The sequence below is a fragment of the Grammomys surdaster genome, unplaced genomic scaffold, assembly GCF_004785775.1.
Source record: "Grammomys surdaster isolate TR1022 unplaced genomic scaffold, NIH_TR_1.0 125617, whole genome shotgun sequence".
Classification (NCBI taxonomy): Eukaryota; Metazoa; Chordata; class Mammalia; order Rodentia; family Muridae; genus Grammomys; species Grammomys surdaster.
Genome location: NW_021620459.1, coordinates 1431496 through 1456516, shown reverse-complemented (window position 1 = coordinate 1456516; position 25021 = coordinate 1431496).

Genomic DNA, 25021 nt, shown 5'->3' with positions numbered 1-25021 from the left:
GCATAATTACCACACTATGCAGGTGAGCTGACTTCACTGGTATATGCATGAAAGTCTCACACTAATTGCCTAGGGAGGACCCCCAGAGCAGGAGCAGGGCATACCCACCTTGTACACCCCACTTCTAGTGCAATGCAAATAATGGGGTGCACATTCCAAAGAGGATCTCCATATCTGTCACAGGAAAACATCCTGTTTATGTCAACCTCCATTCCTGAAAAGAGAGAGTTGCTAGACACTACATACCATTGTCTCTGGCCAATGATGTCAGTCAGATACCAGCATCTGCCCAGTTACTTACCTGACTCAGCCAACCTCAAACACCAACGTCATCCCCTGATTCCTACTTTACTAATATAGCCTGAGAGATATTTCTAGTACACTAATGATGATGTCTTCATTATAGTCAAAACAAGACACTGTTTTATTTACATACCTTACACTTTGCTTTCAGACCAGAGTGTTATTTACAGTGGTAATTCTCCAGCCTCTTAACTAAATTCCAGGTAAGGCTGGGAAGGGGTGTATCAAGACTACCTCCTCCTGTAGGCAAAGTCCTAAAGCATAAGTACTGAGAGCTTAGTAGCAGGTAGAAGTATTGAGAACTTAGTAGCAGTACCCAGCAATAATGAATGGAACTAACTTGAGAGTTTTGTGGCAAAGGCAGGAAGAGGGGAGGGAGAAGACAAAGGCTGCACAGAAGGGGGCTCTGGTTGTCCCACGTGCATCTCAGGCCAACATTCAGCACAAGCTATGATCTAAAGCCCAAGGCTGAGGGCTATAGACCATCAGACTTTCCTGACTTAACGTACTCCTTTCCAAATGGCTTCCTAGGCAGCCACACTGAGTTGGAAGGATCCTGGAGTCTGTTCTGTGCCATGATACCTATCAGCTGATCAGCTGAACACCATCACCTTTTGGTCTGTTCCACTCATACCAATCATAAGAATTCGATCACTATTTGGGGAGACTTTCAAAATGCAGTCGCATGTCACTTTGCCCACAGGGAACTGTTGTGAGAATGGCATTATGTGGTTTCCATCACTATGCCAACATCAGAGTTTATTAGTCAAGTTTCTCTTTGCTGTGATAAAATACCTGACAAAGAATGGAGGGCTTATTTAGTTCAGGGTTTGAAGTATTACAGACCATCATAGGACAATGCTGGGCCTTCACTCAGGAAGCAGAGTGATGATTCTGATACTCAGTTAGCTGTCTTCCATCTCTCTTTTATTTACCCTAGGACTCCACCCATGTAGGGTGCCACCCATATTCAGAATGGGTTTTCTCTCCTCAGTTAAACCATTTAATGGACAACTACACAGATACTCACACCAGACAGATACTTCTCTTTTTTATATATTTGCATTTTGAAAGAAGAACTCACTGTTGTAACCCAGAGTGACTTTGAACTTATTCTCCTGGTGTCTCCTAGAGGATTTGAAGCTGTGTCAAGAGTAGCCATCAAACTGCCCAAACTGCCTGCTAAGCCCCTCCTTTCTGTGGCACAGTAAAACCCCCTCTGAACCAACAGCTGAGCTGAGCCCTCATGGTGGACCACTGCTGACAACTGGTTAGATCTTTGAATTCAAATACTTGAAGTTATTTTCGGACACTGTAACATAGGAGGAGAGTCTGTGTTAAATAAAGGGTGCATCTGGAGCCTCTGTGGATGGGCCAGGAACACTGAGCATCCAAAGCAGGGCAGAGGCAGACTCACAAATCAACAGTAGAAGGAACACGCAGGTGTTGCAGGTGATCGAGGGGTTAACATTAACACAATATACATTTCATGGTACCACAGAGACCCAGCAGCATCCTCAAGTGCTGAGGTAAAGAAAAGCATTCCTATGGCTAAGTCCTTTGCTGTTCCCAACAAGAAAAGTGGCTGGAGGTATGTAACTCCTGCTTCCCATCACACCATTCCATGAAGCCCAGTGCAGCAGCAGCAGCAGTGTCTTAGAGGTCACACAGACTATGACTTCAGAATGCCCTCCTAAGAGCACACGTGTCTATGGGTGAAACAACTTAAAATTAGCAAAGTCAATATTTAACTTGGACCTGGTCTGGGAGTGTGGAATTTTCGGCGGAGAATCAGAGCTGTCACCAGAAGCTGGTGAATTGGAACAACAGCCCTGGCTCCTGCATTTCAAGAAGACAGAATGGCTGGGAGTGGTTCATAGCAAGAATTGTGATGGTTTGCCAGCCAAGGCCTTGAGCCAAGACCCTGCTAGACAATCATTCCAAAGAGGTCACCCTACTGATGTTTTTCTCCCACTTTTACTAAACTTGGACCCAACCTTGCAACCCTGCCTCTGTCCCAGACTGCCCTTGTCCACTGTAGGCCTGTCTGTCATACTGTGACTCCTCTATTGCTCATGTACTATCTGAAGCACTGCATAGTGGAACACAGCTGCAGTTTCAGCATTTAGACGGCTGAGACAGAAGCATCACAAGTTCAAGGTCAGGCCCTGTTTCAAAACCTAATGAAGGTAAGAGATGAGATTTTAGTTGATTATACAAGCTTCCAGGACCAGGCTTTAACGTTCTCTAACAGAATGAGTCAGGACAGTATGGTAAAGACTCATGGACCATGATGAGGAAGAAACTAGACCCTTAAAGAGAGGATCAAGTCCATCACCCCCTCCTTCCTCAGTCCATCTGAACAACTTTTGGTCTCATTGACTCTACTTTCTCTCTCCCCCTTTCTAATAATTATATCCTTTCCTGTGTGGATTTAGGTTTGTCGCTCTTTTTCTAGTTCCTTGAGGCATACAACTAGGTTGTCCATTAAGGATAACATTATTTAATTTTAGAGATTTGTTTGTTTGCATTTTCTAAGTATGCATGTTTTACCTGTGAGTATGTCTGTGCACTGTGGGTGTGCCTGGGATCCACAGAGGCCAGAAGAGGGTGCCAGATTTCCTTTGTGTGCTGGCAACAGAACCCCAGTCCACTGCTGAAGTAGTAAGTGCCCTTAACCATAAAGCCATCTCCAGCCCTGCTCTCTGTTTTTAAATGGATATGTCTTCACAGCTCCCCATCTTCCTTTGGGCACTGTGTTTGCTGCATTCCACAGGCTTTGATGTGTTCTGTTGACATCTTTCTCTCAGTCAGTACAAAACCATGATAGGTCAAGGGGAATCACTGACTACATGAGGCAATACAAATGCTCACCAAACTTGATTTTCTTTTGCCAATCCAGGATAGATGAATCTACCTGTAAATTCAGTTATTTGGCTTTAAAGAGAAGAAATATGTTGAGCATATTTGGCTGAAAAGCGATACACTTTTTTATGGCCCTGCCTGAGATCCAGTAGTACATGGAGTAGACCCATGTGAAGCATGGCAGAGGCTCAAAAAGTTTATGACTATGGATACCATTTCCAGGGCTGGAGAACATGCTTTATAATATTGTGAGTTGAATGTGAAATGACCCCCAGAAGCACCTATGTTTAAACACTTAGTCCCTAGCCAGTGTCAGAAGATCATGAATCCTAGGAGGTGAGACTTTGTTTGAAGAAATGAGTTACTGGGAACTGACCTTAAGTGAAACTTCACTTCCTGCCTGCTTTCAGCTTCTTGATTGTTCTACAGTAAGCAAGCATCCCGATACTCCCGCCAGCTCCTGGGAGCCCTTCTCACTCCTAGCTCTTCCTTGCCATGATGGCCTACACCCCATACCATGAGCCGAAATAAACCATTCCTTCCATAAGTTGTTCCTTTTGTGATATTTGGTGATTGACAAGAAAACAGCAAGAACTGGATCAGTTGCCCTGGAGCCATTTCTCATTCTTCTTGACATTGGGCAAACATCAAAGTACCACGGCATCTTTCAAGACTGTCTTCCCATGCTACTTAGCCTCCTCTACCAGCTGGTGTATGGAAAACCAGCCTCATTGCAGACAACTGCTCCTCACCTCTGAGATTCGGGTAACTTAGCAGGTGACCATGAACTGGCCTGCTACAATTATAAAAACCCCAGGTGATCTGAGTCATATACCAGTGTTGCCCCTCTCTTCCGGGTCTGGCTTGTTTTGGAATGCTGCTATGCATCAGTAAACATATGCCATGTCTCCTCCAAGAGGTGGTCCATTTCAATGGCGGGTGAAGTGATTCCTGTCTATGAGTGCAGTTGCAAAGAGTCTCAGAACCACTTGGCATGAAAGGCAACTCATGATACATCATTCATTATTTCTAACAATAGTTACAGCACAGAGATGGCTGCCTCTCACACATATATACTTTGACTAGGCAACAGCTTCTTCTGCTGGGGCGCCCTGCTTCTATCCAGTTGATTAATGTGCAGCTGAGAATGTCTCTTTAATGGAGAAATAAATCTTGAGTTATTTATTGGAATGTGTGTTTGATCAGAAAGAGACATCCCCCACCCCAAAGTGAGACTGAACAACTCCACATTTAGTTCCCTAGAACAATGAGTCCTGGCACACCAGAGAGGAATTTGTATTTTATTCAAGCACGTAGCTATTGTGGTCATTATGGGCTGCTAAGCCCAACTGATTGTGAAAATCAGGTTCTCGCCTGAAGAATGCTGGCCAAGAAAATATTGCTTAAACTTGGCACCTTACCATGAATCAAAAGCCATTGCTTGCTTAATCGAGTATCATATGTTGATAATTCTTTTCTGGTAGAGGTATAAAATCATTTCCAAGTGTTATTAAAATTGTCTTACAAATGAGGGCACTGAAGACGAGAGAATCCAAGTCATTGCTCTGCCTCCTGTTAGGGTCTAGGTGAAGCTAAGAAATGAGATGCTTCCAGCCTCCTTCTCAACTGCTTCTTCTCACTTAAAGACTTCCGTTCCAGAAAAGCAGCTCCTCTGAAGGAATGCTCAGGCTTAGGTCCATTCACATTTTCATTATAACATAACTAGGGAAAAAGAAATAAAAACAAAACACATATATTAACAAAATATAGGAAGATAAAGCCTTGCGTGAAATGAGACTGATACTAGTTTGCTAGAATTTTCTTTTTAAATTTTTTGTGGTTTTTGTCTTATTTTTGAAATACTATGTAGCCCAAGCTGGCCTTCAACTCACAGCAGCTCTCCTGCTTCAGCTTCCCAAGTTCTTGGATGGTAGGTCCACATACCAAGGCTGAAGACACCTCCTTCTGTAAGAGAGTAAGTCCTTTGAACTCATAGCTGATCCTAACTACAAATGTTTTGCCTTCTGATTTTACAAACTTCTAATCAGCATCATTTCTTCAAAGCACAATAGCACATAGTTTTCCAAATAAAGTTAAAAAGACTTCTTCTGAAGTCCTGCCAAAGCAAAAATAGACGTCGAGGTTTTAAAGTTTGTCACATAATTGAAGGCTGATATATTCCTGTCCTTCATGAATGCACGGGAAGGCACTAAGAGAAACACGCTGTGCAATGAACAAATGCTTCACTTCCTTTTTGCCTTTTCTCATCAACTCTACCTCTTACCCTCACCCATATCTCTGAAAGCTACAATTAAGAGAGTTCTCAGGAAGCAGCTTGGGTTCCCACCAGCATATAAATCATGTAATTTCGGGTAAATAATGAGGTGTCAGCCCCTGACATTAGGAGAAGTTTGACTATAAAGTAACAACTTTACTCACAGTTCAGAATGGTGGCACAGAGGCTGTGTGTTCCTATCCATTCAGGGGCAGGATGGGTGTCACACACGTACATTCCTTACTGCATTCTGTAGACAGGGAGGCAGCTAAGGCCAGGGAGAGAGGGAAGGATTAACCTACAGAGAGCCAGGTTTGAACACAGGCCCCACTGGTTCAAAACAGCTGTGTGACCCTGGACTTGGCTGTCTCCTTTGTGTCTTCGGAATGCTGAAGAGTAACAGATGTCTTTGAAGGTCTGCTAAGACTCCCAACTCCAAAGCAGAAAGTCAAAGCTTCATTGTTCTCCGGAGGCAAAAGCTGCTTGCCTCCCTTAGGGTTACATCCTCCCTGAAACACATTTGCTATCTCTTGCCAGGTGCCTACAACTACTACCTTCTCTCTCCTTGAATTATTTTACCTACGTTGGCAAGATCCACATCCCCCACAGCATGCATCCAGCCATTAAGGCTATAGACAGTGTTCCTGACAATGGTGCCCTTGGGTTTAGGGGCATCCCCATGCTCTGGGATCAGAGCCCTAGGGGCTCTGTGCTATTGGGCCAATTACTCTTCATACATGACCAAACATCTGATCCCCAGCCAAAATCAAGTACTAACAATCAAAAGTATAACCACTCCATCTTCCTGAGGCTCTAAGTCACAACCAAAGAAACAAAGGCAATTCAGAGGTTCTCCTTGGAAGGCAGACTTGTGTCTTCCACTGCTTCTACGTGAGACTTTGATCTGGTGTCTCATTCTCAACCTGCATTCCCAAGCCTCAAGCACTACTGGATGTTTCTCCTAACCCAGTGCCACATAAGCCCTCCAGTATCTTGTCCCCAGGGCTGACTCCAGCCCTCCAAGAGACAAAAGCTCACAAGTCCTTATCTTCACTAGTATCTCACACATACTAGACATTACATGACTGTCTTGTGAATGAATACAGACATGAATGAGACATAGGCATGCATTTAATTATGAAAATGGAGAGATGAGGTATCCTGAAGATAGTATAAAACCACTCAAAAGAATGTGACAGATGCTCTGTTAAGAAAAAAAGAATTCCATATATGATTTTCCTAGAAAGATTAGCAATGCTCTAAGTTGAACAAACAATCCATGTCATATAAATAGGGGAGGGGTGAAGAAAAGAACAGAACAATGGGGATCTGGGAATCCTTGATTGGTGGGATTTATGGCAAACCCACAGTTATCATCTACTTTTGGGAAGCATAAATAAAAACATGTTCACAGTCCAAAGAACTCAAGTTCATTATCCCAAAAGAAGTCATTTCCACCTGTCTTGCTCATCTGCCATCAATGTCCACGCAAGACCTCTGTGGTGAGCATGAGTGTGTCTGTCTCATTGTACAAAGGTTCGAAGTGAAGTAGCATGTGTTTTTCTTTTTCCCTTTTCCAATTAGGATATATTTTTCCCCAGAGTCAGCCACATTCCTCCCATTACTCCTTCTCTTGGACTCTCACTCAAACTGATGACATCATTCAAAAGTTCTCACTAGTCTAGTCATGAGGCAACAGCAGTCTGGGTTTGTCTACAATCCATTCTGTCTGTGTCCCTCTGCTGCACACCTTTGTAACAGAAGGTGCTTACAGGCAGAAGCAACTCCATGTGCTATTATGATGAGTCCACTCTACTCCTAAATAAAAAGGGCTTCTGAAAGACAAAGATACATGAAGAAAAACTTACTTCATCAAGCTAAGCTAAGTAGAATCAGCTCTTTGGAGAAGAATAAATACATGGAATAAGAGGGCTGGGGGTAATGGCTTTGGTGATTATGTGAAAGAACAGAAAACACATCATGAGTAAAGTTGTGTGATTGTCGTACAACAGCTCATTTTCCTGTTCACTTAGATTTATAATGTCAGAATGTCTCCAGAGAAGAAGAAGATAAAACCATTAAACAATGGTAACAAAATTTGTGTTAAAAAGCAAAAAGCACAGACATGGTAAAGTCTCTCACATTCTGTCCAGAGTACTCCTATCCTGGCATAGCTCAGGCTCCTGGGCTAGCACTGAGCAATGTTTCCGGGGACTTCCTTCCAAGGCTGCACTGTGGATGCTTGTAGTGCATGTTGTAAGCCAGTGCAGAAATCAATGATGGCTGTTCTCCAAGTCACACAGCCAGGAGACAGATGGTAGGCCAGAGAGAGGTGGCAGAGCCCTGTAGTGGCATCAAGCAAGACAGAACCTCAGGGCTGTCTTCATTCTGCCAGTCTGAGTTTTGTGTCCCTTGAAGAATGCCTGGTGCCAAAACCAGACTACACCCGGCAGTCTCCAGAGTGGATAGATACTGTTCACATGCAGAACCAACTGAGACAGATGTGTCTTACCTTTAGATAAGCATCCCCTCCAAAGGAGTTACCCATTTGGATGAAATGCTTGCAGTGCCACAGAAATATTCTGATCATGGTGATCCACCTTAACCCTATGACAGCGAAAAATGACAGCTAACACTAGCTAAGGAAGTAGAGTTAACATGGACTTCTTGACACCCACAATTAATTTGTATCTGGGAGCCAACTGTCAGTCGATATCTCAGAATATTAATGTGGATCTTCTCTTTCTTTTTAGTCTGGTCTTTCTACCTAAGCCTGAGCAAGGCTCTCAGTTCCTATCATTTAGGAGAAAAATAGAGAATGAAGCAGAGTTTGGTCAGCATGCCTGTCTGTGGTGTGGTTTAGCACCTTGTTTCCTTGGAGGGGGGGGTGTAGGTGGAGGGGCTGGAGATCCTTGCTGTAGTTACACCAGAATTAAAGTAGTGATTGAAACCCAACTGACTCCATCTAGGCTGTGCATCAAAGGATGCCTGACCAGGTGTGAAAAGGTCAAAACAGTCCTGAACTCAGAGCACCCTACTCCAGTTCCTCTCACACTGACCCCCTCTTTCGGGAAGCTGACATCCCCAGCTGAGGCTTGCATCCCATCTTCCTCTATAGGGCCATTCTGGCCATCTGCACACGGGTGACACAGTGCTGCCTCTTCATGAATAAACACGGTCCCACCTAATGGCAGGCCAACTCTCTTTCCCTTTAGGCTTTCTGAAACTAATCTAACAATCTATATACTGCCTATAACTCCAGTTCCAGGGACTCTGACGCCCTCTTCTGTCCTCCAAGGGTACTTACACACATGTACACACACACATGTACACACACACACACACACACACACACGTAACTCTTTTTAAAAATACACAATTAAAAATTTTCTGTGAAAAAGTACTGATGAGGGGGAAGAGCAAATCACACAACTACGGCTTCACCTGGGCCTCCTGGAGAGTGAATCAGAGTGATGTCAAAAAGAATAAATATGAATAACCTATACTTCTGGGTTTTATGTGAAAGTAATCCCTATCATGTGGCCACTGACTGCAAAGTGGAATTTTTTAATAAAGATATATTGATATCTTTAATAAATGAACTGGGTGAATTTATGAAAAGACAAATCTTGGACACATAGTAAGCATCAAATTAGCCCCAAGAGAAAAGTCGGGCATGAAAACTCTGAAGAGATACTAAAACAAATGTGGAAATAGCCAGATGTTGATGAGAGCCACTAGTGATATGGCTCTCAATATGAACACTGAATGTTGGGGAAATATATAAAGCATCAGGCTTAGCATGCATCTACATGCTAGACAGGGACACTAAAGCAGACCCTCGTCATGCTACCTCTGGCTCATGGGTGCCATAAAGTGTCTGTAGTATGTCTTCTGTCCTTGATGTCACTAGCAGGGTTCTTAAAGCCCAGAGGGCTGTATTGGTGGTATAGAAATACTAAGAGAGTGAAATAGTTAGGAGAGAGAGAGAGTGAGAGCGAGTGAGAGCGAGAGCGAGAGTGAGAGTGAGAGCGAGTGGGAGAGAGAGAGAGAGAGAGAGAGAAACACCTAATGCTTAACAGTGCACTGAAAAGCACACTACTCAGAACTCTGCAGAGAATGTAGAATAGTCATCCTTTCTGTGCCCCAAACATGCGACTCAGACTCACTGCAGCCTTTGTTACTACTTTACACTTCTAACACTGCCTTTGATGTTTGTTTCAAATGCATTTTTATTCAATGAAAATGCTGTGCAAGGGGGTGGGGTGGGGGTGTGATTTGTCCTGGTCTTTTAATCCTTCTGTCTGGCCTGGATCGTGAACTCCCAGGGATGGGCAGTGGCACAACTGAACAAACATTTCGGGACACTCCTTGGAGTACCGGGACACTCCTTGGAGTACCGGGGAATGAGAGCAGATTCTAGGTGAACCGGACACAGTCCCCACCCACCATATACATTATGATAAAATCACTATGGTCAGGTAGGCACAGAGAGAAACTTGAAAAAAGTTTCAAAGCTGAACAGCACAGTGTCATCAGGTGGTAGAGGGCTCTAGGGGAGAGGTGGCCACTAATTGAAAGCAGATTGATCTAGTCCATGACTACGACCTCCCCAAAGACATGTGTGTATTATCCAGGCTTTACTCATCTGCAACACCTTCCCTTCATGTGCCAAAGGCCCACAGCATGTGTCGTGATGCTGCAACCCATATCCGGCTGTGCCACCTTCTCCCTTCTGCTGTCACTGGATAGCTATGCTTCACCCCTGTTGTGACAATTCACTCTCCAAGAAAGAGCAGCAAGTACCAAACTGATCATTTTCCCCATAGCCTGGGTCTATGGTTTAATAACATTTTTCTAAAGTGTTGCCCTGACACGGGACTTCGCTGTACCCATTTGAATCCCCCTTTACTAAGGGGTTTCATGATGACCAGTTTGAATTAAAAGCACTCTTTGTCTAAGCCAGCTCTGGGAATGATTGCTTTCTTCAGCTCCTGGACATCTCTCTTCTTTGTTCGTTGCAACAGAAGAATCTGTCATAACAGAAGAATCCAAAGCCTTAGCCTGCAGGGTAATCATTCCCAGGGAGGCAAAGATGCAGGTGGTTTACATTGCTGATAATTTACCAGAACTACAGAGGACTTGACCTATGTCATTGGAACAGAGTCTCGAAGCCACAGAAGATGAAGAATCAAAGTTACAGACATCCAAAAGTAGGTGTCAGCGAAATCATGTTAGAGGCTATTCTGCCCCTGACTCATCTTAGAGGACTAGGGTGGATGTGCAGTTTTGTCCAACTTCCAAGGAGAATCCAGCAGATACACCACAGCTGTGGGTTTGGTGGCCACATGAGGTCTCCTGTGATGGAGGTGAGCAGAGAGTTAGAGGATCACTCCTTCTGGGAATTTAGGGCAGTGCCATTGGGATGCCTCATCAGCCTGTTGTTTAGGACCTAGTACTGGCAAGGCCACCAAGATGTCCATCAACTAACTGCAGGAATGCTTTAATGTTGTCAATGCATCCTACAAATATCAGGATTATCTGGAGCTCAGCTGCTTTACTTTTAAACTAATTATTTACGTGGCATTTGAGTGTGAATCTGTCTGCTTGGGTACATGAATGCCACAGAGTGTGTGAATAGGTCAGAGGACAACTTGAAGGAGTGAGTTCTGGCCCTCTACTGTGTAGGTCTTGAGAACTGAACTCAGGTCATCAGGCTTAGCAACAAACATCTTTACCCAGGAAGCTGTCTCATCAGCCCAGGAGTGCCAACTTTTAAAACTGCGGGTCCTGACCCTGTAGGGGGTTACATAAATAAATGTGGGGATTCCCCCACCTCCTCTCTCTCTCTCTCTCTCTCTCTCTCTCTCTCTCTCTCTCTCTCTCTCTTTCTCTCTCTCTCTCTCTCTTTCACACACACACAAACACACACACACACACACACACACACACACACCAGTGACAATGAAAGGTCTTCAAATGTAAAATTTCAAAATCAAACATACAAGGTACCCAAGTTGCTCCTGGTAGCATTCTCCCATGATGCATGGCAGCACCTCACTGCAGCCTTAGTTCTGAACACAATATATACACATTTGGCATCACTTGAGCCATCCCCATGCAGGGTGAATGGTTACTGCCTGAAACATCTCAGCTTAGACTCTAAATGACTGTGTGTTATGAATTCCAGTTTCTTTTTTTCTCCACATACAAGGGGTTGTTTGTTTGCTATTGTTGTTTGCTTTTTCTCTTGTAAAAACATAATTGTTTAGCTATGGAGGGAAAACAATATTTTTCCACATTTTTCTACCATATTCCTTACCATGAAAGTATCAATTTAATATGGTTTGGGGAATATATTGTATTACAAGGTTTAATTTTAAAAATTGATATTTGAGCCACTAACTCAAACTCCGTTTAAACAAAAATTAAGTAAAATTTAGCTTGGAATTAAGATGGAATTTCCAACAATTTTGTAATGGTCCTAAGTACTTTTGCCATTTGAAGTATACAAGGCTATATTCTCCACAATGATAACTATAAAATAAAAGCATGGAATAACTACAAAAACATTGACAGTACTCTGTGTCCCTCTTTATCAACTATTCAGCTGAGAGAGAATAGTGGGCAGAGGACCACTTTCAGAAGTCAGTTTTCTCATTCCATCATGTATACCAATGAATCATTTTAAAATAAATTTCCTTAGAGTTTACCTACCCACTAGGGGAGTGAACACATTTGTCATAGAAAACGCCTTTACCTGCTGAGCCATTTAACTGACCCTCTCTATATAAAAATAAACAAACACATCTATTTCCTTAGTATAGAAATTTACTTATGCTATTTTCTTAGCCATTTTTTCTATTCCTATGAAGAGACACCATGACCAAGGTAACTCTTAGAAAACAAAGCATTTAATTGGGAGTTTGCTTACAGTTTCAGAGGGTGAGACCATTGCCATCTTGTAGGAAAGCAGACAGGACTGATGCTGAGACAGTCAAGCTAAGAGCTTTACATCCTACCGTATAGGCGGCAGTCAGAAAGAGGGGTGTGTGTGTGTGTGTGTGTGTGTGTGTGTGTGTGATGTGAGCTTTGAAAACCTCAAAGCCCGTGCCCATGACACACCCCTCCAACAAGACCACACCTTCTAATCCTTTTCAAACAAGTCCACTAACTGGAGACCAAGCATTCAAATACATGAGTCTATGGGGTCTATTCTCATTCAAACCACCATTGTCTTTAAATAGTAAGATGACATACATACCAAATATTTTTTAAAATAAATTTTTCTTATGGTTTATTATTAGTAGCAAAAGTTTGGCTTGTATGGCTATTTTATATATCTGCATACCTGATATCGTGTAAAATTTTCTCTGGAGAGGTAAACCGTTGGCATGCTAGCATGAGGACACAAGTTCAGTCCCTAGCATCCACACAGAAAATCTGAGTGTATCAGAGTGCACAGGACTTCTTGTGCTGAGAAGATGGAGATAGGAGGATCACTGAGGCTAGCTAACTTGCCAGTCTGAATTAGTGAGCTCCAGGTTCAGTGAGAGACTCAGAAACTAAGGTAGAGAGTTATTGTGAAAGCCCCCTGACAGCGGTCTCTGGCCTCCAAAGGCATGCATGTGGGCGTGAGAAGCTACACTTTTACACATTGATTCTCGGGAATAGAGGGGTCAAGAACAGCACACATTTAAGAAGCTCTTGTATATAGACCACTCTGAGTACCTCTTCTGATTTAGTGCTGTAACTTCCATCTTCACTGACATCTGAATTATCAAGGACTCCATTGCCTTCTACACCTTTGCATGGCCCACACCTAACCGTGCTGAAAAAGGAACTGTGAACTGGTCCAAGAGACACAGCTTCTCCATCACCTTGTGAGGCCTCTGCTGTGTCTCCCAATCCATGTTTCAAGTAAAGCAAAGGACACTGAGCCACACACGTTTATGAAGAGGTGGAATTAGCCCTGAGTTCAGCTCCAGGCAGCTTGACTAAATTTCTACATAATAAAAACCAGCCTTGGGAAAGATTTTTAAAAAATGAAAAAGTCAGAACTGTTGGTCTATTGTGAGGGTAGCAGTTAATTAGAACCTGTTTTGACTAAGCTGCTTTGTACTCAGAGAGGAGAGGACCTCTCAGTTTCAATGAGCCTGCTGCTTCCCGTGATAATGTAAAGCAAATCAAGGATGCAGATGAGGCTGGTGCCTGGGATAACAAGGAATCCTCAACTGTGCTTGGGAAATCCAGGGACACACTCTATGCTCAGGAGAGCAGCACAGAGGCTTTTAGAATGTGGTAGGAAGTGAGTCGCAATTCCCCTGCAGAAAAATCCAGAGCTTTTCCTCCTAGTCTCATTAATTCTACAAGTTTCTCCCAGTTGACAATGGCTGTGCCCCAGGACACCCTGAGGAGTGTCTCTCCCAGGTCTTTATGGAAAGCACCACCTGGAAGGGGGGGACAACCTGAGGATTTGCCAAAAGGGAGGGGCTGCAGAACCTTTCACATTTTTGAATTGCAACTGTTTTCTGTCATCATAAAGAAAGAGGTAATCATTTCTTTCCAGCAATCCACCACCCCCTCTGTCTCCTGCACTGACTATTATGAAATTGCCAAAGACCACACACTTGGCTTTCTCTGTTTTCACAGTTTTTAAAACCAGCATCAAAAGGCAAAGGGGGCAGGAGTCGAGGGTTCCTTTTCCAGCAAGGCATCTGAAGTGGAATTCCTTCAAGAGAATGCTATTCTCTTCTGGCTACTTTCCATAAGTTCCATCTTCTCATTAAGTGTTTATCATTTCGAGTAAAGAAAATGGAGTCAAAAAAAAAAAAATCTCAAACTGTGTCCAATTGGGAAAGTGCCATAGAACCCTGAGTCTCATGCTATTGAATATTCTGGAAGTGAATTTTAAAGACTAAAAAAAAATTAGCTCATAATATAAAAGGTTCAAATTTACGATAACATTTATCTCCATGTTAATAAGGAATTCGCAAACAAAGATGATTATCCAGGCCTTTACAGATGCTCGGCCATGAATCAATCAGGCAACGTATTAGTGATACAAGGCAGTTGGTTTTTAGCAGAGTTGGCCCACTGTAAGGTGTTTCTTTTTTATGTTAAATTATGTTGAGAGAGTTTTGAAACGCATACCATCTGAGTCACAGACCCTGACTCAGAGGCAGGAATTCGGCACAAACAGTTTTTAGCAGCACACCAATGATGTAAAGTTTGTTTTCAAGGGAAAATAAAACACACGTCTCACATCCAAAACCAGCTCGATCCATGGAGCAGGAAAGAAAATGCCACTGGGCACAAAGTCGGAAGTCACCACAGAGCCCTGCCCTGTTCCAGGCCCCAGGCCCTCTAATGCGCAGTCTCTATCTGCCTTGTACCCACACCCCAAACATGCACCTCAGTCTGTGCCACCAATTCCTTCAAGTTTTAGTGGCTCAAGGTGTGAGTCACCACACACACCACATCATTATTTGTGCTGTTGTTCACTACCACCCTGGCTTCAGTTTCCCTCTAGTCTCCAACATGATAGCATGAAAGTCACACACACAATTTAGATTAATACGTATGAGATACTTTTAGAGTTTCAACAGCTCAAGAAATGTGTGCCTGTAATAAAGAATGGCATCCTTCGAGTCGTGGCCTGACCTAAGACAGAGTGTGACTCTTCTGTTCCCATTCCTGCTACACAAAATTTCCATCTTCTGTCACACTTTCGAAACCTGATTGGTTCTTCCAGACTGAACCATTTCTGTTCTGCACCTGCACCTGCCCCCGCAGGTTCCTGTCATTGTTGTCTCTCTGCTTCTCTCCCGCTAGTATCCGTTGTTATGACTCGGGATTTATTATCGACTTCTTTCTTCATCACTCTTGAGCTATTTCATATGTGTACTTTGGTCTCCTTTACAGGCCTCCCAGGCTGTCTTGAGAGGTTCTTCTAATAGGCTCTGTAAAACCTAGCCACAAGATCTATTCAGTAAAGTATTAAGGGACAGATGGAGAGACGTGGTTCAATCCCTGCTGGAGGTCGGCTCTAATAGAGTAATATCAGCACACGGTTAACAACCAAAGCACTGCCTCAGCTGATAACAGACTTTGCTTTAATTTGGAGACATGGTTGCTCTTATTTTAATTAATTAATTAATTAATTTCATTTTATAAATAAGAGCGTTTTGCCTGCGTGTATGTCTGTATAACATATGCAAGCCTGGTGCCTATGGATGACAGAAGAGGATGTTGAATCCCCTGGAATTGAGATTATGCATGGTTGCACCCAACATGTGATTGTGGGAATCAAACCCGGGTCCTCTGCAAGAACAACAAGTGCTCTTATCCACTAAGCTTCGCTCCAGACCTAACTGCTTTCATTTTGAGTGGGGGGCAGGATGGGTGAGTAGAGAAAAGAGACTGGAGAAGTCTGACACTATGCTCAGTGTCCCGCAATTGTAGTGTATTGGAGCTGCCTGGGAAGTTTATGAAAAAGTAAAAAATTCAGGGCCAGTGAAATGACTCAGAGGGTAAGCATACTTCCCACCAAGTCTTATGACTTGAAGGAAGAGAGTCCCAAAAATTGTCCATAGACACAAGAACACATACATACTTGCATACATACACACACACACACACACACGAATGTAATATAAATAAATAAATAAATAAATAAATAAATAAATAGGGCTAGGACTATACCTCAGTGGTAGAGTGTTTACCTGTCATCTTTAAGGCCTAAGTTCAATTCTAAATAACAAGATGCAAAATTAAATTAAATTAAAAAATAATTTAAAAATACTAAGAGCTTCAGAGTAACCCCCAAATACTTAAAAGCTATTTTTTACAGTGGGATCAAAATTCTATGTGTATCTAAACCAGCTTCCAAAGGACTCAGAGCAGCTAGTTTGGTGTTGTTAGAAATAAACACTGGATTGGGATCATGATTCTGACACATCAGGCTATGGGACTTAAGGTGAGCTACTTCAGCCCCTGTCCTTGGTCACTCACTGTGAAGTATATTCGATTCCCTGGACACAGGAAGACAATCCTTTTCTGACTGTGAGTAGTGGTGTGGCTTTGTTCTGTGGTCTGTGAACCAAGCTGTCTCTGTTCTAAAGAGGGACAGTCACCCCAGTGGCAGTCCTTTGGGGAAGAGAAGAGGTTATTAACAGGAGTGGAATCTTCATAGGTGTCTTTACTGAATAAAAGCTCAGTGGGGTCCCACCTGTGTTCCTAGGAAAACATGGGAGGAGGCACCAGCCACGAAGAAGACTAAAGCTCTGCATGAGATTGCTCCAGAGGATCCTATGAGATGCCTTGATGCTGGAGGACTTGAAAAGAATCACAATTAGGGTCTGGTTGTGTATTATTCAGTAGACAAATTATTCCTTCTGTGATCCTGGAGGTAGAGCAAAAGCTATTCATTTGTAAATGCCCAGTCCAATCTGAACTGCACTTACAAATGAAGGGGCAATCCACGGCCATGTCAAGAGTGCAGCAGTAAGGAAGAGCAGGGCCATTGCTAGTGTTAGTGAACCACAAAGGCACACCAAGTCAGGAGAGAAATGAAGGAAATTGTGTATTTTATGTGACACAAGACCCTTCTCTCTGTGAAAGTAGGCTGGCAATCTATATTTGTTGAAAATACCCTGTGTCCAGGCTTAACAGCACATGACTTGGCAGATGCCAAGGAAGGCTTCTATAACACAGATGCCCCTCCCTCCAGATCGAATGCCTTAGAGAAGCTAAGGTAGGTGGATCTGATATTTGATCCCCAGGCATGTAAAAGCCAGGCATAGCAGCAACCTGGTACCAACCTCCGGCCTACACAGGCTTATTCCCAGGCAAGCATACACACATGCACCCATACATACACACACATGCACACACACACACACACACACACGCACACACATACACACACACACACACACACACACACACACACGGTAGAACTCAGGGATTAGCAGAAGACATTTGATAACCCTAGGATTGTCAGCAAAATGCAAAGCCTGGATCCTGGCTATCACTGCCACCCCAGTACGAGGGTTTGATTTTGTTTCATTGTGTTGTTAGAATTTCAATCCTATTTAAGCCTATATAAAAGACACACAATCCAGGTATTTTATTCATAAGCCTTATGCCTAGGTTGGGCAGATCTAGGGCTATACTAATGTATTCCCCAGCTATAAAGCCCCTTGGTACTTGCTGCTTCTCCTGGCCATGTAGTTCTAGTCCATGGCAGCTCCCTCCTCTTTTCCTCTTTCAAACTACCAGTCCTACTTTTCCCCTCCACTGCCCAATCACAGGCTCTAGTCTTTTATAGGCCAGTTAAATTGGAGGTTCACATGGCATCTCTCGAGTATGTAAGGATCTGCTCATCAGAGGCAACCACATCTTGAGGAATCAGTATTTAGCATTAGAATACAAGCAGCACTAGAGCAACCCACTACATTATTGTCTTAGTTAAAAATATTTCTACCTATTTTATTCTGATGTGTATGAGTGTTTTGCCTGTATACATGGATGTGTACCAAGTATGTACCAGATGTCTTCAGAGGCCAGAAGAAAGTGTCAGATTCCCCCAAACTGGAGTTACAAGCCACCATATGGATGCTGGAAATCAAACCTGGGTGCTCTAGAAGAAAGGTCAGTGCTGTAAACCATTAAGCCATCTCTCCAGTCCTTAGTCAGAGGTTTTCATCCACAATCTCTTCGACTAATTATTGCAATTTGCTACCATTCCAGTGAATGGGAGGAGAAAGCAAGGAGAATCCATGTTCTTTTCATTTCCGATATGTTTTTACAGCCTTAAGATTCCAGGCTAGATTCAGGACACTGATCTCGATTGCAGACACAGCTAGCAAATGTAATTGTGAGTTGGAAAATCACATTAGCTCAAATACTGAAGTCAAAACGGAGAGCAGATGATGGGAATTCATTTAGTCTTTGTGTTCCACACCCCTCCCACTGATGAATGAACCATCTCATTCCCCTCTGAAGAGCCCAAGTACTGTGTCTACTGTGAAGCCACATACACTGAGCATTCAGTACAGAACTGACTGAACTCAAGGGTGAATGCCAAGGTTCTGCAGAACCTGCTAGATATTGATTCTTCTCAGATGTGTGTGTCATAATCATTTGTATGTTCTCCAGTAGAAACACTGCAAACCAGAGAACAGGGAACAGGGAACAGGGAGAGACAGAGAAGAAGGAGCAGGGCTACTTCTATGCCCTGAGGCATTTACTGTAGTGGAAGAGACAAATGTGGTTATCAGCACCTGGAAAGAAATGGTGTGAACTAGCTGGGTGGAAATGAGAAGTGAGAACTGAGGTGAGAAGGAGGTTAGCAAAACAAGAGACAGCCCTTTCTTGGAATCAGTAAAGATGTGCCAGGGAGGGAGGGCGGAAGTTTGACACCAGCTTTAGGGATTTGGTAAAGAACTGGGTAGATGGTGTGGAAGTGAGGAGATGTAGACAGAGGCAAGTAAAGTCCTGCATGCCCCACTCTGGATCGGAAGTGGTTCCTCTGGGCTGTATATCAGGAGGGTTGCTGTGATGGTCAACATGTGTACAACTGTATGAAGTAGGTAGCTGGTGGAGACACTGCAAAAGGTAGAAACAAGAAGGCTCTGCTGGCTGAGCTGCCTCTGTGGTAGGAGCCCATGGAAGATGATCTGCTCCAAGCAAATTCTATCTAGGAAGTGAGGACCTGCTTTGGATGGCAGCCAAGAGAGCTCTTAGAACAGTCACTACATCTAGGTTCATGATCAGATTCAACATACCATTGAACTCAGAAGTTTCTAGAAAATGTTAATAAGTACCCTCATTCCATTTACATAAAACTATTAGGGCAGAAAACAAGAAGATCTTGTTCAACTAAAATTGCTGGAGTGATGTAAGAAGTCAGAACATCTTTACCCTAGCTGGACTATGACCAGGAAGCAGGACTAACACCTCAAAGTCTGTAGGGGAAGTGTGTAGTACTCTTGAGTAACCAAAGAGCTCAGGAAGACGGGGACTAGCCACCAGAGGAGCTGAACACCACAGCATCCTCTGAGGGTAGCTACATGGAAACCCCTGATACTACATGTGAAATTATGCTGGCACCTGAAGGCTCACAAGGTAAACTGGAGCCTATTCTGAGGAAAATACAAGCATTTGCACATCACAATGATAAGATTTAATAGACCTACTATCAACAAGAAAAGGAGCTATGAAAACTTTAACTCCAGAGAAAAATCACATATCTATAGGTAAACTATTGCCTTCAGCACACCATGGCTGAAAACTTACTTGAACTAAGTTTTTATAAGATATGATGCATGTGAGAATAGTTTTAAATATATTGTGTGTAGTCCTTGAGAATTTCATCCCTATATACACCTTGACCATATCCAGCCCACCATTCCACTCCTCCAGCTTCTCCAAGATGACCTACCTCCTCTCCCTCGTACTTCCATTTCCTTTAAAAAAAATCATCAAGTCCAGTTAGTGCTATGTATGCATGCATAGGTGTAGGGCCATCCACTGGAGAATGGACAAAGGACCAAGGTCACAACTCTTAAGAAAACTGACTCTCCTTCTATAAGCAGCCACCAACTTCCAATTTCTCTCTGAAGCAGTCACCAACTTCCAATTGTTCCTCAGTTAGGGTTGAGGATTCAGGAGCCCCTCATTGCTTCATCCAGGTATTTTGACTGGTTTGCTCTTACATTATTGAAAATATCAATTAACATTCAATATACAGACAAAAACTAGACATGAATACATACCCAGGATTTTAAGAAACTATTTGTCTTTCTGTGCAACAATTCTACATTTTAAGGCTGAATTTAGTTGATATTTATGTAAAATTGAGTGAGAAAAGACATAAGGATGGCATACTGTGATAAGTAGTTCCCAATTTCCCAGTTCCTTATAGGATATCCTGAGGCCCTCTGTGACTCTCTATATGCAGTATAAAGCTCCTGGGGCCACAGTAGTATTTGGCCATGTGGCTTTATTGAACTAACAAAAGTAGTGATGCTGTGCAGAACAACTTAATGTTTACCCCAGACTTTTTGCCTTCTTCTTTTTCCACAAGGATGGTTTATCTCAAGTAGATGCTATTCCTTCAGCCTACGTGGAGGAAAAGATACTTGGTACAGAATCAACAATTCTAAATGAGTCATCACCAATTAAAGTTAGTATAATACATCTGAACCTCTACCACCAGTTCACATGACTGAGCACATGATCCATGTCTAGTAGGCACTATTTGGGAAGCCTAGATGACCAAGTGAACCCTCTCTAAAGCAAGTGGGTCACTGGGGATGGATCTTGAATTTTCATACCCAGCTCCACTTCCTGTTGAATGTTTCCTTATTGTGAAAGTAATGACTGACCCCTTCATGCACTTGCCACCATGACATCTCAGGATGAAGAACTCTGCTCTTAAACTAAGAGTCATGGTAAACTCTTCCTTCTTTCCTTAGGTTGTCTTTGTCTGGTATTTTGTCAAAGCAATGAGAAGTGATACAGTAACCAACATGAGATGCCAACAACTAACCCCAATCAGAAACCATGGAAACAAGAAGTATTTGTTACCACAGAAAAGTTGTGTAATACACCTACCTCTGGGTTTAGCTTTATAGGGTTACCATGCCTTCTTGTTTATCTATATGTAATAGCTCACCTTCGTGATCAACTATATGTAATGACTCTGCTTCCCTGAAGACACACTGAGCTTCTAGGGTGCTGCAAAGCTTCTCTATCAGAAAACCCAGACCTTCTGATCTCAGTCTTGTTTGGGTCATGTATCTGTCATCCTATTTCCTTGCACCCCCAGTTAGGTCAGTTCTGGAGCTGTTCAAGGACTCAGCAGGTGGATGTAGAGCTTCAAGACTAGAGATCCTCTTTGTCATGGAAATACAAGGAGGTTAGGGCAGAGTTAAGAGGGAGTTATTTTTGTCAGGGCACTCTGAAACCCTTCCAACCCAATACCAGGCCCAACAGGGACCCCCCACAGAGCTCAGAGGACCCCCTAACCTGCCCAAGACACATCATTCTTCCTGTCCACAACTGCACACTGGGACAGATCAGGCACTCCAACACCACCCACACATGCCCACACCCGGAGACAGCTTGAATCCCAGGAGATCTGTCATAAACAGGCTCACAGGAGGGATGAACTCCAGTCAGAGACAGCAAGACCAGTTAACACCAGAGATAACCAGATAGCAAGAGGCAAGCACAAGACCATAAGCAATAGAAACCAATGCCACTTGACACCATCACAACCTAGTTCCTGTACCACAGCAAACTCTGGGTACCCTAACACACCTGAAAATCAAGATTCTGACTTAAAATCCCATCTCATGAAGATGATACAGGACCTCAAGGAGGACCTAAATAACTCCCTGAAGAAAATACAGGAGAACACAGGTAAACAAGTAGAAGCCCTTAAAGAGGAAAAACACAAATCCCTTAAAGAAATACAGGAAAACACAATCAAACAAGTGAAGGAATTGAACAAAAATGTCCAGGATCTAAAAATGGAAATAGAAATAAAGAAATCACAAATGTAGGCAGCCCTACCCTGGAGGTGTAAAACCTAGGAAAGAGATTAGGAGTTGCAGATGCAAGCATCACCAACAGAATACAAGAGAGAGAAGAGAGATTCTCAGGCTTAGAAAATACCAAAGAAGATATTGACACAATAGTCAAAGAAAATTCAAAGTGCAAAAAGCTCCTAACCCAAAACATCACAGAAATTCAGGACCCAGTGAAAAGATCAAACTTAAGAATAATAGGAATAGAAAAGAGTGAAGATTCTCAATTCCAAGGGCCAGAAAACACCTTCAACAAAATCATAGAAGAAAACTTCCCTAACCTAAAGAAAGAGCTGGCCATAAACATACAAGAAGCCTACAGAACACCAAATAGGTTGGATCAGAAAAGAAATTCCTCCCGTCACATAATAATCAAAACACTAATACACAGAACAAAGAAAGAATATTAAAAGCAGTAAGATAAAAAAGCCACCTAAGATAAAAAGGCAGACCTGTCAGAATTACACCAAATTCCTCAACAGAGACTCTAAAAGCCAGAAGATCATGGACAGATATTATGCAGACCCTAAGAGAACACAAATGCCAGCCCAGGCTACTATACCCAACAAAACTCTCAATCACCATAGATGGAGAAAATACAATCTCTAAATAACAGGAACCAACAATCATTGGTCCTTCATACCTCTCAACATCAATGTACTCAATTCCCCAATAAAAAGACATAGGCTGACAGATTGGATACATAAAAAGGACCCAGCATTTTGCTGCATACACAAAACACACCTCACTGACAAAGACAGATACTACCTCAGACTAAATGGCTAGAAAAAAAATTTTTCAAGCAAATGGTCCCAAGAAACAAGCTGGAGTATCCATTCTAATATCCAATAAAACAGACTTTCAACCAAAGTAATCAAAAAGGATGGGAAAGTATACTGCATACTCATCAAAGGAAAATTCCACCAAGATGAGTTCTCAATTCTGAACATCTATGCCCCAAATGCAAGAGTACCTATATTTGTAAAAACAAAAAACAAAAAAACTTTTTTAAAGCTCAAATCACACATTGAACCCCACACAATAATAGTGGGTGACTTCAACACCTTATTCTCACCAATGGACAGGCCATTGAAACAGAAACTAAACAGAGAAATAATGAAACTAAGAGATGTTATGAACTAAATGGATTTAACAGATATCTACAGAAATTTTCACCCAAAAACAAAAGAATATAACTTCTTCTTAGCATTTCACAGAACCTTCTCCAAAATTGAACATATAATCAGGTACAAAGCAAGCCCCAATAGATACAAGGAGATTGAAACAACCCTTTGCAGCAACAGAAACAACAGAAAGCCTACAAACTCATGGAAACTGGACAACTCTCTACTCATTGATAACATGGTCAGGGAATAAATAAAGAAATTAAAGATAACATAAATAAAATCCAACATCCCTTCATGTTAAAAGTCTTAGAAAGATCAGGAATTCAAGGCACATACCTAAACATAATAAAAGCAATATACAACAAATCAACAGCCAACATCAAATTAAATGGAGAGAAACTTAAAGCAATACCAGGAAAATCAGGGACAAGACAAGGTTGCCAATTCTCTCCCTCCTTATTCAAGATTGTACTCGAATGTCTAGATAGAGCAATTAAACAAACAAACAAAGAAGAGGTCAGAGCGATACAAATTGGACAGGAAGAAGTCAAGTTATCACTGATTTGCAGATGATATGATAGCATACATAAGCGAGCCCTAAATTTCTACCAGAGAACTCCTATACCTGATAAACAATTTCAGCAAAGTGACTGGATATAAAATTAACTCAAAAAAATCAGTAGCCTTCCTCTACAGAAAGGATAAATGGGCTGAGATAGAAATTAGGGAAACAACACCCTTCACAATAGTCACAAATGATATAAAATATTTTGGCGTAACTCTAGCCAAGCAAGTGAAAGATCTATATGATAAGAACTTCAAATCCCTGAAGAAAGAAATTGAAGAAGACTTCAGAAGATGGAAAGATCTCCAATGCTCATGGTTCAGTAGGATTAACATAGTGAAAATCGTCATCTTACTAAAAGCAATCTACAGATTCAATGCAATCCCCATCAAAAGTCTAACTCAATTCTTCATAGAGATAGACAGAGCAATTCCCAGCTTCATATGGAATAATAAAATTGCAGGATAGCAAAAACAATTTTCAACAATAAAAGAACTCCCAAGGGAATCATCATTCCTGACCTCAAGCTCTACTACAGAGCAATAGTGATAAACAAACAAACAAACAAACAAACAAACAAACTAATGGTATTAGTAGAGAGGGGGGTAGCTCAATGTAATAGAATTGAAGATCCCGAAATAAACAAACACACCTATGGTCATTTGATCTTTGACAAAGAAGCCAAAACCATATAGTGGAAATCAAGAAATCATTTTCTACAAATGTTGCTGGTCTAACTGGTGGTCTGCATGTAGAAGAATACAAATTGATCCATTTTTATCTCCTTGTACAAAGCTCAAGTCCAAGTGGATCAAGGACCTCCACATAAAACCAGATACACTGAATATAATAGACCAAGCAGAGAGGGGCCACAAAGAACCCTCTCTGACAGGCAATCTGAATTATTGCTTAGGCTGTGAGGCTAAGCACTGCAAGGGAATATAAATAAAAGATAAAAATATCTATCTGGGTTCCCTGAGGGACAAGCCTGACTGCATGGGGGTTGATGTCAAAAGTATCCCCTCTCCAGGAAAAAGGCATTGGGACGGGTATGGCCCTCATGCCTCACTGGACAACGACAGGGGAACTGGAGTCATTACAAGGTCCCCTTCAAATACTTTTGACATCAACCCCTCTCTGCTTGGTCTAGGGGCAGAAGTCCCCCCTTTTAGGTTGGGTGGAGATGGGTTTTGGAAACACCCTGTATAAAGTAACAACCTCATCTTGAGTCTCGTGGTCCTCCATAGCTAACTTATGATAATGTATCTGAGTAGGTTTTGCTACCAAA